General features: G+C 44.4%; 1 long non-coding RNA gene across 1 annotated transcript; it reads left to right on the top strand.

Moving 5' to 3' along the window:
- Nucleotides 1–248: 248 nt before the first annotated feature.
- On the top strand, nucleotides 249–6,970 carry LOC126508486 (uncharacterized). The gene is made up of 3 exons (XR_007593841.1): nucleotides 249–369; nucleotides 2,911–3,212; nucleotides 6,578–6,970. It is a non-coding gene; the product is annotated as an uncharacterized lncRNA (long non-coding RNA).
- The last annotated feature ends 5,506 nt before the right edge of the window (nucleotides 6,971–12,476 follow it).

Here is a 12,476-nt window from a genome sequence, read left to right on the forward strand (position 1 = left end):
CACCCACAGTTACCACCCCACATGAACCACCAATCAAGAAAATGCAACATAGGTCGATCTGGTGGGGACATTTTCTCAGTGGGGACTCTCTGTTCCCAGATGACCCCACGAGGCAGCGCAGAGGGCGGCTGCCCATTTGTTTGCTAGGGATGGTGTATTTTGGGATGGTGTATTTAAGCCACACTCAGTGTCGGGTTCTCCACAAGGCACTGACTGGTTGTGCGCACTCTCGTGTGCTGCAGATGACTAAGGCTGTTGGCTGGAGCCTCAGAAAACCCAGCCACACCGCCTGTGTTTGGTCTTCAAGAGAATCACCATTCGTTTCCACTGGACTCCCAGCAAACATTCCAGATTCTCCCTTTTTGGATCGTAAGTGAACCCCAAATATGGTAACCTTTCTTTAAAAACAAAACCACTCTCTCTGTCTGAGCATAGCGTATATTCAGGGTATCTTTTTACTGATAATTTGCTTGCACGTTTACAGTGGGTTTCTGTGTCTCCTCTCTCCTCCGCCTTTCCTTCTTTCCTCTCTTTTGTCCCCTTCCTGCTTCCTTCCTTCTCCAACCAGCCAATCCTGGCCTCTAATTAGTATTATTCACATCTTTTTATATTTAATGGAGCTATTTATACAATTGGATTTAAAGCTGCCCTTTGCTCTTTGTTTGCTTATTCGAATATTTTCTTAATTTTCTTCTCCTCTTTCAACTCTCCCCTCTTTTATCCCCCTTCCTCCCCTTTTCTCCCTCCTTTCTCCTCTCTGCTTCTGTTGTAAGGTGAGGGCCTGCTTGTTTGTCTCGGCTGCCCGGCTAACTTACACCCAAAATAACCACACAGAAACAATATTAATTAAATCATTGTTTGGCCCATTATCTCTAGCCTCTTGTTGGCTAACTCTCACATCTTGATTTAACTCATTTCTAGCAATCTGTATATCACCACGTAGCAGTGGCTTAGGATGAAAGATAGTAACCGGCATCTATCTCAGGTGGAGGATCCATGGTGTCTCCCTGACTCTGCATTCTTCCTCCCAGAATTCAGTTCTTTCTCCCCGCCTCCCTAAGTTCTGCCCTATCACCAGGCCCAAAGCAGTTTCTTTATTAACCAATGAAAGCAACACAAAGGCAGAAGGACCTCCTATACCATGCTTCCCCTCCTCCCATCTCAAGTTTTGATATAAGGTCTCACTGTGTAGTCCGGGTTCCAGTTACACCTGGGATGCTCCTGTCTCTGCCTGCTAACTATCAGGATTATAAGAATGCACCACTAATCTGGTCTTACTTATTTTAGTTATTTTTTTTATAGATCCCTTCTTTTTCCTGCGGTTTTTTTTTTTGATTCTCATCTACCTGTTTTGTTGGCTTATTAGTTAAAATTCTGTCACCCCGTGTGTGTGTGTGTGTGTGTGTGTGTGTGTATGCAAGCGCACGCGTGTGTGTGCATGCATGTGTGCATGAATGTGCATATGTAATTATTTTACTTTTTACACTACACATTGTCCCTCACTTGAGCACTACCTTCCAGCGACAGCATGATGCTGTGTTACACACAGCCACCTCACCGGGGCACATGCCAGCTTCTTGCCCTCTGGCCTCCATGCTACTACAGGACCACTTCTGTGAACATCACAGATTTGTCCACTGTTTTATTGTTAAGTATGAAACCATGGGCTGGTGAGATGGCTCGGTGGGTAAAGACACTTGTCACCAAGTTCCCCAACCTGAGCATCGGTGGGACCCACATAGAGGAAGGAGCGAACCAAAACTTCAGCAAGCTCCTCTCCGACCCCCACACCTGCACTGTGGCACGTGCACCCACACAAAGAAAAACTCTTCAGCTACAGAGGAAAGAGTGTTGGAGGCCACAATACAGCAGGATAAATCTCAGAAGCAGGAAGACAAGCAAAAGGAGCCACCCTTTCATATTAAAAAAAGAGAGCTTGTGTTGTGTAAAATTATTTATAGAAAAGTCCCAGACAGGGAAAACCCTCCCTCCATCTTTCTCCACTTCTCTCTCTCTCTCTCATGCTCTCAATAAGTAAATATAAAAAAATGCAGTAAATCATCCTTTGGAATGGCCCAGGTAATAAGTAAAAAGCCCTACAATTACCCAGATTGCCACTTTCCTGATGATGTCCATTCCATAGATAGAGATTTCAGTGTTTCCCCAGGAACTCCTTTAGCAGTTACTATGTTGATCTAGCACTGTTCTTTTTTTTCTTGCAGCTTTGTTTTTTTCTGAGGCATTGTTGTTTTGCCTGTGTTCCGACTATGATGAAGTCTATTTCATAGCATAGCTATGCAATTCACTTTGATTCTCTCTTCCTTTTTGTTCCTCCTCCTTGCCTTTTAAAACCATACAATTCTGTGTTTTTTTTTTTTTTTTTTTTTTTTTTTTTTTTTTTTTTTTTGGATATTCACAGTGGTGTAATTGCCCTGCAATTGGATCTGAAACATTTTCACCATTCCCCCAAAGAAACCCTGTACCCATTATCAGCCCTCTCTCATTCTCTGAAAGCTTTTCAGGCCCCAGGAAGCCACACATTTATACCCTGCCTGTACATTTTCCTCATCTAGAAGCTTCGTGTACACAAAACTGTGCAATACAACCTCTTTTCCAGTATAAATCTTTTGTAACTGGCTTCTTTAGCTTAGCTTTCTGTTTCTGGGATTCATCCACGTTGTCATGGACATGAGCACTTCATTTATTTCTGTGACTGAACAATATCTCATGGCATGACTATGTCGGATTGTGTTTGTTTCTCAACGGGGACACTTGGGGTGCTTCTGTCTCTGTCAGTAGTGGTAATCTGCTATGAACATCTATTGCCAGATTTCGAGTTGATGTGTGGTGGGGGGAAGGGGCATGCACACGTGCAAGCGCATGTTTTGCTGTTGTTGTTCTCTTTGATAGGTATCTAAGAAGAATCTAAGGAGTTCCTGGACTATATTATGGCACAGTGGTTGAGGCTTAAGCATGCTTATGTGCTCAGGATTTGAAATTGAGATTTGTTACATAAACGCTAAGGCCCTGGGTAAGTCCGTTAGTGGCCCTTGCCTCTGTGTCCCCATGTGGAAGATGACGATAAAAAAGACGACCTTTTTCAGAGATCTGGTGTGAGGATTGGATGAATTCACTCATGCCAAGTGTTTACAGAGCCTTGACACACGATGAAGCGAAATCTTCACTTCAAGTAGACGGCTGATTTTGGTGAGGTGAGGACTCAGTTGCTAAATTCTCTTTTTGAAGACTTTTACATGTACATATAATAAGGCTTGGAAGAAAGAGAGAAAAAGAAATTAATACCATCCCAGATTGTGCTCTGCAAAATAGTAATTTTCGACAGATGGGATTGGAGATAGAAAAATGATTACATTAAGGGACAGGCTTTTCCCTGCGTTAGCCTAGGCTCCTCCCTCCGGGCTCAGGAGTAAAATCTCATCAGAAGGTTGAGGCCTGGATCAGCATGACTGGGTAGCCACATCTCTGCGGGGCAGAGATGGCCCTCCATGGATCCTGAAGAACACAATGAAGCTACGGGCTATGTTTCCTGCAGATGGGAATGGCTGGCCAGGCCCAGGTTTAGTTTCCTGATTCCTTCTCTTTCTCAAACCTCTACTTTTAGCCCTAGTTCTGGAGCCTTGAAGGTGAGTGACTTCCTCCTTCTCTAGCTGACCCTGTGACTGCAGATCCTTTAAACAGGGCTGGGCTTTCTATGGCATTCCCCAGTTGCTAGAGTTCGTGCTAAGATTGAGTTTAGACTCAGACAAGTAAAGTGGGTGTTTGATTGAAAGTGAGACCCCAGCCCTCTGACAACCTTATATCCAAGAAGTCTAGGCTGATTGGAAGCGTCACCTCAGCCCCTGGCCTGGGAGTTGCCTAGGCTGCAGGACAGCAACTCCCAGCCTGCCAGGCACTGACTCCTCTCTGAGAAAGGTCAGGACTACTCCCACAGGTTACTTAGGCTCGTGCTGGAGAAAGGAACTTGTGATTTCAGGTTTTGTGTGTGTTCTCCCTTTCTGTCTTCCCCTGCCATGTTCCCAGCCACCCGAGAGCACAGCATTCATTAAATGTGGGAATTCTTGATTTGGTCTAGTCTGGTCTAATGGGAGTTATTTTGCACAGGCGGAGAGGCTCTTCTTAAGATTTTCCCTAACACTGGGGTGTGTGTTAGACTGATGCAATTCTAGTCACAAAGCTAGACAAAGGGTGACGTGGACAGGGGGGCAGCTAGGAAAAAAACCTTCTTTTAGTTCCCAAATCCCCGCTGCATCACTCTTTCCTCTGTGAAGGCCATGACAAGCCATCCACTGAAGCTCAGACAGGGGTAGCCATTCCCAAGCCTTCCAGTGTTGAGTTTAAAGTGGGGTGCAGATCCCTGGTGGGTGCTTGTGTCATCTGGAGAACGAGTTCACTCGTTGTTGTTATTCTCACAGATGCTTCTTTTTGGGAATCTCAAGACTCTCTCCACCACAAAATGTGTTTCCTCATGGTGGGTGATCACCCTGGAACCTTCTGCTTCCCCAGCGCTCTGCTCCTTAGCCTGGACTGGAAACAGGAGCTTGCTAGCAGGTGTTAGAGGTCGGTAGGAGGGTGAGGCGAAGAGGTTCCCTGTACACATGAGATGATTTCAGAACTGGAGGAAGACGACTTCTGGGTGATGCCTTAAATTCTGCCTTCATCCTTGTTCCTATTCATGAGGAATAAAAAGTAATGGAGCAATCTCACTACACCTGGTTAAAAGGAGATGGGGAGAGGAGGGCTTGTTGTCGGAGGTACACTGGAATTTGAAAGATAGATAGGTGAGACAAGGGGAAGGTGAGGAGAAGAGAGGCGGAATCCGGAGCTCTGAGCTCCTCTCCTGTGAGGACATGGGAGCTGCGATGGAGCTCAGTCCTCTTCTGCACCACCCGGGCCTCCCAAGTGGCACTTGGCAGCCAGCTTGGCTTATTAGCATTTTCACAGCCAAGGGGCAGCTCACAGGATGTTCTCTGCAGATATTTAAATTACCGGATTAAAAAATGTCCCAGAGCATTCCTGGCCCCTCTTCTTCCATATGGTCAGGCAGAAGCCTAACATTTCTTCAATCCTAAGAGGGCGGTTCCATGGGGGGCGGGGCCAGCTGCCTATGGAGTCATGGCGACAACACCAGGCATTACTCTTGCCATTCCTTCTTCCCTCCCCTGCTTTGCCCGCCCATTCTTCCTTCCTTTCTTCCTGTTTCCCTACAGTCTTTGTCTTCCTTTTGGTGTGCTTGTCGCATATTCTGACTGCCAGAAGAGAAACAGAGCCCAGCGGCCAGAAACAGTGCCTGTCCCCAGGCCAGACTCAGTCGCTCTGCGGCCAGATGCTAGAGATGTTTCTGAAGGATGAGCTTCCCGGGCTAGCGTAATGTGGTTGTCTGGGACATCTGTGCGTCCATTTCCTCATGCTGCTCCTGCAAATTAATCGCCGCAAATCTAGTGATTTAAACCAGCTCCAAGCAATTTCCTGCCCATTCTGTAAGTCAGAAGTCTGGGCACGGCACTCTACAGTTAGGTCCTCGGTGGAGTCTCTCTGAGGTGGGCAGGCCCTAGTGCTTGCTTTCTGGGAGCTCTGGAGTGGGTTTGCTTCTCAGAGCAGCCAGGCTCTTACTGGATTCATTTCCTTGTGATTCTAGGGCTTGAATTCCCAGTTCCTAGGGGGCTGCAGACAACGGGCTTGAGGTTTGGTCTTAAAGCCTTCCCCTTCCAGCTCAAGCCTTCCATGTGGCCCCTCCAGCTGCAGCAACGCTCCCTCATGCTTCCAACCTCTGGCTTCACCTTCTGCCCACTCTCACAGGCCCCTAGGTAGAGAAAGCTCTCTGCAGTGAAAAGCTCACGCGATTCCGGAAGCTAGGGCAAGTTTCCTATTTTAACGCGCTGATAACTGCATTCTGCCTTAAAATCCTTCTTATTAGTGTAGCATATTAACAGTTCTGTGAATTCAGGTGTGGACATCTGGGTGGGGGAATTAGTTTTCATCCAAGACCTTATAAATAATTCATCAACAGTTATGAAGCCCAGAGGTGGGACATTTGCTGCAGTCTTTGTGTGTGTGTGTGTGGGGGGGGAGTGGGTGGGGCTTATCTTTCCTCTCATTGCTGGGCAGGGCTGGTTAGAGAAAGAAGGAGCAAGTCTGAAAGGGTGGACCAGACAGAACTTTCACCCTCAGGGAAGCAATGTTTTCCTCGGAAGCTCAGAACTGCAGAGCCTACTTTTTCACTCAAGGTGGCTGTGGCGACCTGGAGAGGTGACATGAGTTGGCCAAGATCAGTGGACACCAGGGCAAAGCATTCAGAAGGTAGCTGCTGGGAAGTCTGAAGGGACTTTTCAGAATGCAGACACATCCTTCACACTATTGCCCGAGGTTGCATTGAAGATAAATAACTGGCTTTCTCACTTCTAGAAATGCCCACCAATGGCGTGATGTGTTGAGCATGACCATGGCCTTTCCATATCCTGAGATCAATTACTCATGATAGCCAGCAAGGAACCCTGCACTTTATTCTTACAGTATTAGAATGTCCTTATAATCAGAACTCATTGTCTCTCCTTTACAGGACCACAGTCCTTCCCCCAGGACCAGAAGAAGACATGGAGCTCGTGAGCCAACTCTTCTGGAGCTCCAAGGGAAGAAACTTGGCAGGGAATTCCACTCCTGTGCCTCCTCCGCTCCGGGTGAAGGCAGGCATTCTCCTTAGCTCTATGCAGATCTGCAGGCAGCGAGCTTGGTCCACGGAGAGATTGGCTCACTGCTCAGGGGCCTCCCTCTCTTGCCAAGACTTCTCACGCTGGTCTCCTCTTTGTCACAGTCTAGAGAGACCTACCTCCCTGGGATTTACATAAGGTGGAGCACAGTGCTCTCCAGCTAAGAATATATCCACCCCCTATCCCTGGGTGAAGTGCCTGGGAGGTGAGGAAACAGACTCACTCCATCTCTGACTCAATGAAGAGACAAATGTATAAAGACTACTGGATTAATGTTGGGGTGGGGAGGACCCGATATTCTTAGCACAGGAAAGCAGAACTAGCAGCTATGAAGTCCTAGAGGGAAGAAGTTTTATTTAAGCTCTTTTTCTTGAATGCTTCAGGCATCTTTAGCAGTGAGGTTGTTCAAGTCATCAGTGAAGCGCAGAGAGGATGGGAGACAGAATAGGAAAGGCCAGCAGAACTTTATCAACAGTGGTGTGGGCTGGTCGTGGGCTTTGCCTGTGCAGCTCGGGGTTGGTAGGGTTTCTCACACAGCAGAACCTCCCTCTGCTTCTCAGAGCATGCCTCTGCTAAGAGAGAAATGCTAAGACCTGTACCCTAGCACCATTTTATCCTGGGCAGAAAGAAACACTAAGACATGGCGTAGGGTTGAACCACAGTATGTGGCGATCCCTGTGAACAGCCTGGGGTCTTCCGCTAGTGACTTCTAGCTTCCTGTTGTCATATGCTCTGGGAGGGAGAAAGCCCATTTCTTGGCATTCATGGCAATGTCCTCTGATAGGTAAGCAAGATACAAAATATATTGGTTTCACTCTTTGTAATATAAATATTAGTAAGCTATAAATCATCCCGTGTCTTGTTTAATTCACTTAATATATTTTGGTGAGCATTCCTGATTAATATAGAAAGAACATTCTTCTGATGATGAGGAAATGGTTCTGCAGTTAAGAGCATTTGAGGCCCTTGCAGGGAAACAAGTTTGGTTCCCAGAATGCATATCAGGCAGTAAGTAAGTCTAGCTGCAGGGGATCAGATGCTCTCTTCTGGATTCCTGGGCACATATGCACGCACACACACACACACACCACACACACACACACACATGCACACACACAAATAAATAAATAATAATAAAATAAATATTTAAAGATAGCTTTCCTTTTCCAATGCTATTACTAAATGCTGCACTGAATTAAAGCAGCTTCTCCTTCCCATCTTGATTGCAACGTTGCAATGAATAAATGGTGTACCTACCATTTTGTCCACATGCAAATATGTCTGCAGAGTGAATTCCCCAAAGTGGAATTACTGGATCCAAGAGCACATACATCTGCGGCTTTGGTAGCTATTGCTAAATTGCCGTCCATATGGGCCATGCAAATTTATACTCCCACCAGCAAGGTATGAGAGTGTCTGTTTCCCACAGCCTTGGCAACAGGACATGCTATCAAATTTTGGGTGGTTGCCAATTTCATGGTGGAAAAAAATGGCTCTGAGAGTAGTTTTAATTTGCATGCCTCACATTATGAGTGTAAAAGAGCATTGTAAACGTATTAAGAATAATTTATTTATTCTTTGCATTGTCTTTATAACATTTATCTGTTTTTCTAGTGAGTTATTGGTCTCTTTCTTATCCACCTCCAGGGCTTTTTACATACTAATAAGGTTATTCTGTGTCTGTGATGAATTAGAGTTTCTAGTTTGTCATGTGTGATTTTTTTTAATTATACAAGGGCTTAATTTTGTTAGGTGGAGGTTTTAAAAATTTCTTTTTATATATAGTTGGGTTATTAGTTTTATTTTGTGAACTTCATGTACTGTAAAATTATGAAACATTTCCAGTCTCTTCATGTATTATCCTTGACTTAGTTTTTATATTAAAGATTTGATCCATTTGGAAATTACCCAGAGGAATGGAATGTGATTAGAGTTTAAGAAGAATATTTCTGAGGCAGCTACTATTTGACCGACCATTCCCAAGCTTTTTGTCTTCCCTTTGTTTTCTTCCTCTCCTCTTCCCTGTCCATTTTCAGACTGAACTATTCCTGAGCCAGTATGGTGTGCCTTGATTTACCCTTGAAGAATCTTGTTTGCTTATTAATCAGTGTGAACTTCAAAATTCCTTCAGCCTGAAAAATAAAAGGTTTATTGGCATTATGCTAAATTTAAAAGTTGGAAGATAAACATATTCGTGTGTGTGTGTGTGTGTGTGTGTGTGTGTGTGTGTGTGTGTGCATGCAAGTATGTGTGCACATGCCTGCAGACCACAGGCCAACTTCATGTGTCTTTGATCATATCCCATCTTATTTTTTGAGAGAAAATCTCTCATTGAACCAGGAGCTCACTGATGGGCCAGAGTGGTTGGCCACTGAGCTCCTGTCCAGCCCTGCAGTGCACTGTAGGTATACAGTGCCATGCCCTGTTTTCACATGGGTGCTGGGGAACCCAGACTTATGCCTTCACACTTGCAGGTCACTTTATCAACCAAGCCATTTCCTCAGCTCCAAGATGAGCACACTCGGTACAGGGTATATATGTTGTATATTAATAGTTGTAGTTCTTACTAATGCAACTTTTCTTTCCATTTTTAGGGACAGGGCTTTTCTGTGTATCCCTGGCTGTCCTGGAGCTCAAGATGTAGACCAGACTGGCCTGGAACTCACAGAGATCTGCCTGACTCTGTCTCCTGAGTTCTGGGATTATACTACCACCTGGCTATGAAACCTCATTACACTCTTAGTTTCTAACTACTGACTTCTCTATACAAAATTTTTACCCTTCAATATTACTGATAGTAAATTTAGCCCCTTGGTTTTTAGTGGTCTTTAAAAACATCAGTTTCCTTGGGTTTTCTAGGTAAATAATATCATGAGCAAATAATTAGCAAATAGTTTTGTCTCTCCCTCTGCATTTTATACCTTAAAGTTTTCTCGTGCACACTTTATTGGCTAGAATGACAGTAGAAATGAACAGAAAGAGTAGGAGAGAGACCGGGCATGTAGTTCATTGGTAAAGGACTTGCCTGGCGAGCACAAAACCTTGTGTTTGATTCCCAGTTCCACAATGAGTTAGGTGTTGTTGTTGATGATGATGATGATGATGATGATGATGATATATCTAGATAAAATCACAGTCCCACTGGGCAAATTTTAATATCATTCTCACTGACAAATAGAACAAGTATACAAAAATTAGTAAACTGTGTGAGTTGTGAATCTGACTTCACAGGCGTTTGTAAGAACCTGACACTCAGGAACCCCAAAATGCAAACACAAAACCATCTACAGATAAGCTAGTGACATTAGTACATGAATCTGGCACGATCACAAGCCATATGATCAGCGTATAAAAATAAATACAGTCTCTACTTCAAAACTATAAAAGCAGAGTGTTAATTTTTTCAAAGATCATTTAATTTACCATAACATCAAGGTGTTTCAAAACCCAGTGAACACTTAATAAAAAGATATCTAAGACTTCCACGATGAAAACCATAAATATTGTTGAGAGAAGTTAATTAAAACCTAAGGGGGGGGGATGTTTATGGACTAAATAACCCAGCTTAGTGGCGATGTCAATTATCTGTAAATTGATCTATAAATTCAATATACTTTCATTCAAAACCCCAGCAGCTGTCTAGTAGAAACTGTCAAGCTGGCTATAAAATTTATATGGAATTATAATTGGTTCTGAATAAATAATACAATCTTGAACAAGAAGGTTGAAAGACTTATTTTACTGGTTAACAAGTCTTAGTCTTGGCAATGAAACATTAGTATATTAATGCAAGGATAAGATTAAGAAAAGGTGGGGAGTGAGATAGAATAAAGCTCAGAAAGAGATCGTCATGTAAATCTATACATGTAGACCCTTGATTTACATCAAAGCAAAGACTTTGCCATAGACCAAGAAGAACAGATCCTGTATTGAATAAATGGTGTTGGACAAGTTACATAGGATTTAGAAAAAACAAAACAAAAATCTTGACCTCTACATATCATAAATGAATTCCAGGGGGAGGGTAGCCCGACTATGAAAAGGGAAAGACTCTTCTAGAAGTTGTGCAAACATCTGTTTGGTTTTTCACGGTAAGCAGAGCTAAACGGAACACTAAGAAGCACACTCTGTAGTAAGGATTGAGAAGTTGAACTGTGAGCATCTTTTGTTCGTGCAAAGGAGCTTTTAAGAATTTGTAAGGTGCCAGGCGGTGGAGGCAAATGCCTTTAATCCCAGCCATTGGAAGGCAGAGGTAGATGGATCTCTGAGTTCTAGGACAGCCTGGTCTACATAGTGAGTTCCAGGATAGCCAGTACCACAAAGAGAAACCCTGCCTCAGGAAAAGAAATTGGGCACACAGAGTGAGAGAATAATCCCAGCACACACAGCTAGGGGCTCATTCGAAAAACAACCTTGAATCAAGAAGGAAGGTAGTTTTGTTGTTTGTTTGCTTGTTTTTTTGAGACAGAGTCTCTCTATGTAGCCCTGGCTGCCCTAGAACTTGCTATCTTTATAGACCAGGCTGCCTTGGAACCCACAGAGATCCATTTATCTCTGCCACCCAAATGCTGAATTAAAGACATGGACTACCACATCCAGCAAATAAAAAGCCATCTAGAAAGATCGTTCAGCAGATAAGTGCACTGACTGACCTTCCCGAGGACCCAGGTTCCATTCCCAGCACCCACCCATGCGGCAGCTCACAACAGACTGTAATTCCATTCCCAGGGCCTCCAACATGCTTTTCTGAACTCATCAGGTAGCCAGCATGCACACGGTGCACAGACATACATCCAGGCAACGCACTTATACACATAAAAATGAATGACATCATGAAGAGGGAATAAGACAAATCCACTGGACATTCGACACCCATGAATTGTTAAGAGCTGTTCAGGTGTTTACTGGCCAGGGATGTTTAACACCACCAAGAAACAATGCTCCCCCCCCCCCCCCCCCCACTGCTAGAAACAGTAACAAGACTGACAGTGGCAACCGTGCGGCCACTGGGCGTCTCATATGCACTTTGGGGAAAAGCAGACAACTTCTAATAAAGTTAACAGACACACTTGACCTAGGAGCTAACTCGCCCCTGTATAACTAACAAAAGTACAAACACATGCCCGCGAGAATGCTCACTGCTGCACTGAAAGAATGAGACGGAATTGGGTAGAGCCCAAAGAACGTTCAAAAGGAAAATATCGGGTGAATCACAACATGTGTGGGTAGTCACACACAGGAATAAAAAAAAATACGAATCCATTCTGACCTGCTTCATCACAGATAACCTCCCGACCCCACGTACTGCACTCTTCCGTATAAATACAGCACAAAATGAGGCAACTCGTGGTTGTGATATTAGGCTAAGCACATGTAGTCTCCCATGTGTGGGATGTTCTGACTATAAAACAGAGAGGATAATGGGTTAGAACGTAGGGTAGTGCTCACGTGGGGAGACGGATGGGGCTCGAGGGAAGTGTCTGGGCTACTGGCAATGTTGCTGACCTGGGATATCTTCGTCTGAGGTAATTTATTAAGCCACGTCTTCTGCAAGCAGGTGGAGCGGTAGCCATTTATTAATCATCCAGTGTGCAAATGTAAGAGGCGACGGGGGCAAGGTGGGATCTTCATCTCATTTTGTTTCACCGCTTTGCGGATGTTGCCCACATTAGAGAGGAACTTTTGTTCCCTAACCAGCTCAGGGATCGTCACAATGCAACGGGTGTTTTGCAAGTCCATCCTAAGCGTGCA

The sequence above is a fragment of the Alexandromys fortis genome, unplaced genomic scaffold (genome assembly GCF_014885135.2).
Source record: "Alexandromys fortis isolate MF-2015 unplaced genomic scaffold, M_Fortis_MF-2015_v1.1 scaffold_79, whole genome shotgun sequence".
Classification (NCBI taxonomy): domain Eukaryota; kingdom Metazoa; phylum Chordata; class Mammalia; order Rodentia; family Cricetidae; genus Alexandromys; species Alexandromys fortis.